This window comes from Sardina pilchardus, chromosome 15 (genome assembly GCF_963854185.1).
Source record: "Sardina pilchardus chromosome 15, fSarPil1.1, whole genome shotgun sequence".
Taxonomy (NCBI): domain Eukaryota; kingdom Metazoa; phylum Chordata; class Actinopteri; order Clupeiformes; family Clupeidae; genus Sardina; species Sardina pilchardus.
In genome coordinates this window covers 16,047,620-16,051,627 of record NC_085008.1, presented here as the reverse complement: position 1 = coordinate 16,051,627, position 4,008 = coordinate 16,047,620, and the positions used below count along the sequence as shown (strand labels likewise).

The 4,008-nt window shown below is 53.9% G+C and overlaps 1 non-coding gene across 1 annotated transcript; it reads left to right on the top strand.

Annotated features, from left to right (window-relative positions):
- Nucleotides 1-2,963: 2,963 nt before the first annotated feature.
- trnat-agu (transfer RNA threonine (anticodon AGU)) lies at nt 2,964-3,037 on the top strand. The gene has a single exon. It is a non-coding gene; the product is annotated as a tRNA-Thr (tRNA).
- Nucleotides 3,038-4,008: the final 971 nt, after the last annotated feature.

Genomic DNA, 4,008 nt, shown 5'->3' with positions numbered 1-4,008 from the left:
GTGTGGGAGAGACACAGAGTCACTCACTAGCACAGGGCCGAGTCTTACACAAGCAATAGTTCAGCCCAGCCATCACATGTGTGTGTGTGTGTGTGTGTGTGTGTGTAGGGGGGATGTCCACGCCTCACCACGCTCCGGTAAAACAACTCATTCACACACTCACACACACTCGCTCACTCCCACAGGCAAACACACAAACACACACACGCACACCAGAGGCCAGATGCCCCTGTGCAGGGCTGACCTCACTTCCTGTCGGCAGCTGAGAGCGACTACTCCCCTGCGCTCCTCCCGTGGTCTGAGTGCGGCTCGCTTCTCAGACACACATTCAGCAGAAAAGCCCTCAGCTGGCCCGCACTGGACGGAGCGCAGGGACGGCCCCGTCTGTCTGAGCCTGGACATCGCATCTCATGTGTCAGTGCTCGTAGGAGGCCAAGTCCCCTCCTCTCTCTTTCTTTCTCTCTTGCTCTCTTTCTTTCTCTCTCTCTCTGTCTCTCTCTCTCTCTCTCTCTCTCTCTTTCTCTCACTCTCTGTCTCTCTCTCTCCCTCTTTCTTTCTCGCTCTCTCTGTCTCTTTCTCTCTCTCTCACCGTCTGTTTTCTTTCTCTCGTTCTCCCTCTCCCTCTCCCTCTCTCTGCCCTCTTGATCCCCAGATGTGCCGAGCGGGCAGATAACAGAGGAGTGTGTCGGCAGCTTTCTCCAAAGCCCACTTCTTCAGCGGAGCTAAAAATACTGACACACACACACACACACACACACCTGCCATGGATCAGCCAGACGCTCCATAAACCATGTCTTGTGGACACATGCACAGCTAATGGCCTCAGCAGTCCCTGCTCTCCCAGGCCCTGATAATTCCCCCAGCTGTGAGAGTGTGTGTGTGTGTGTGTGTGTGTGTGTGTGTGTGTGTGTGTGTGTGTGTGTGTGTGTGTGTGTTGTGTGTGTGTGTGTGTGTGTGTGTGTGTGTGTGTGTGTGTGTGTGTGTGCGCGGGTGTGTGTGTGTGTGTGTGTGTGTGTGTGTGCTTTGTACATATGTGTGTGCATGTTGTGGGGATAAGGGAGAGAGTGTGGGAGGGGGTGTGACATCTGATCCCGGGTCAGTCAAAGGAGGTCTTGGCCCGGGACTCCTCCCGGCCCGCCGAATTACCAGAGTGGGAAAATATGCAGAGCGAGTTAATGCTACTTAAATGACTAAACACTGTTTACAAAAAAACATGCTTACTGTAATACAGTGCTGCAATTGAGTGAGGTGAGTGCACTTAAACTGGGAGAAAGCCATTCAGATTCATGAAAGTGAGGCCATGCACAGGCCAGGCTATGGGTCACTACCAGGAGCAGCTGTGGTGTTAATGTTCCATTTGCTCTATCCTTGCTCTACTGTATGTCCTGAGCTGTCACTATATGGGACATTCTGGAGGGGGGCAATATAAACAAAACTTATTATCAAAAGATAGAAACAGACTAGGGCTGCACAATTTTAAACCAACACACGCACACACACACACAGAGAGACATACACACACACAGAAACACACACACATGATCTACGCCAGATCATTTTTCACTGGAGTGTTTTGGATGCAGTCCGCCCACTCCATCCCTGGCCGCCTGCCTCTCAGTGGCTGACAAACTGGCAAGCAAATAATCGGGCCTCTGTGTGACGCTCTCTAAAAGAGCGCTCCGGCCGGCCAGCCAGCGGCAGCCAACCTTTAAGAGCCGGCAACACCCGGCAGCCCTGGCCGCCTCCAACCCTCCCATCGTCCCTGTGCCAGCCAGCGCGCCTTAACCCCAGTCAAACCGCGCCGTTTTCACCTGACCCCCCCCCCCCCACACACACACACACACACACACACACCATCCACCCCTCCACACACAACACAACACAACACACACACTGCCTGCCCTATGCGTGGATACAGGCTTCCTCCCTCCCCCTGGGACATGCTGATATCCTGGAAGGACAATGGAGACACTCAGGAGCACGGCTCCTTGATCCCAGTGGCTGTCGGGGCTTTTCTGAGGTCTGAGCAAGCCGGGGCAAGGGCAGGCCTGTCGCTCCTCTCTCCGCTCTGCGTTTTATGGCATAATTGCAGCCCTTGAAGAGGGGGGGGGGGGCAATGATGGATTAAAGTTGAAGGAAAGGCCCTCGGAGTGCAAAATACCTAGTTGAGCAGCCCCCCCAAAGGCTAGGGTGGGGAAGGGTGATGACAGGGGGAAGACGTTAGGTTGAGAGCGGGGACCACCACCGACTAGTTCTGGCAGTGAGCAGAGGTCATGCCAGTCATCCCCTTGCCTGGAGTCTCTCGGTCCCCTGTTCTTGGGTGGTGGTGTGCAGCTGGGTGAAAGTCACCTGAGGGTCTTGGATGGAGGCAGTGTGAGGCTCATCTTCCTGAATGGCATTAAACAGATCAGAGGAACATGAGCTAGAGGAAGGACCAGATAGAGATCTCCACAGAGGGCTTATACAGTAGGCTTATCTGGGCTCTGTTAGACTGTTTACAAGGCGACGCTATTTAGAGGGAAATGCTGGAACAGCTGGGTCGGCCTCTACCTCCAGATCGTACCAAACAAACGTTCCCTCAGAGCGCTTGGTCTCGTCGTGGCTTCACCTCTAGGTGCAGAGCAGGAGTATAGAAGGTTCCGGTAGAAGAAAGGAGGGCAGCGACGCATCTAAATCCCACAGAAAACACATAATGATTCCAGGTGGCATGAACGGCTGATGGATCATTTATTTGTTTTGCTTAATATTATATGATAGATGCCTGATTGTTTTCATTTTCATGAAGGTTGTTTGTGTTAACTGTCTTGAACAGTTCTTTAACAGATACACAGATCTGTTAAATCCCTATACACACAGAGATACACAGAGACCAGTATCCAGGGTGTGTGTGTGTAAAGCAAATAGCTTTGCTGTTGACTGACTGTAACCTGATAAGAGTTGCTCCTATCACTGGTGTCCCACATGGCGCTGTGGCTTAGTTGGTTAAAGCGCCTGTCTAGTAAACAGGAGATCCTGAGTTCGAATCTCAGCAGTGCCTTTTGCCTTGGAGAGCAAGAATACTGTATGATCAAAACACAGCTAAGTAAAAAAGTAACTGAGAAAAAACATTCGTCTAAACTAAACCAACTGAACTTTCTCTTCACAGTCAACAGTGTGAGATGTAACTCCTGCAGAAACACTATTAAATTACAAATAGGCCCAATCTAAAAAGGCCATGATTTAAACCAACCAGGCTGATGCTACACAAGTGTCGTGATTCGTGATTGGACATACTCTGTATACAGTACATCAACAAGGCAGGTAATGACTCGAATGAAGAAATCAATGGGATCACAGGGCTGACCTCTTCGTGGGCGTTATGTATCGTCCGTCACCTGTGGCATTTCGAGCCGCCATTAGCACATGAACTCCCCCAAAGTTGTGGCTGGCGAGAGACAACAAAGAGATTATCGGAATGGGAAACTCCACTCTGAGTCACAGTCAGTCTTGCAAATCAGCACGTTGGCACCAGAGCCGAGGGGGTGGGGTGGGCCGAGGGGGCTGAATACCCACCATATGCCCTGCATTGCCCTGGCACTCTCCCACCAGCTCCGGCCCCGCGACGGTGCCAGCTCTCCGTCGCGTTTCCCACACTCCCGAGCGCCCCCCACATCCCCCCCCCACCCTCCCCTCACCCACCGCTCCACCCTCTCACCCGCCCCTCGCTCCCCCACTGCCACCCCTGCTGCTCGGGGGGAGGGCGGCCCGGAGCGTTGAGTGGGCATTCCCACAGGTCGTCAGCGGCGGCGGCCAGGCCAGGCGTCTCCCACCAACGCTGCTGCTGCTGCCGCTGCTGCTGCTGCCGCCGCGCTCTCTCTCTCTCACCAACGTCCTGGCCTGGCGTAATCCCTCCTGGCACCTGGAGCTTGGCCCGCTCCACAGCACTGACTGCTGAACAAAGACAGCCAGGAGGAGGAGGGGGCGAGGGGGGGGGGGGGGGGGGGGTTGGCGGGCCGGAGACATGGGGCC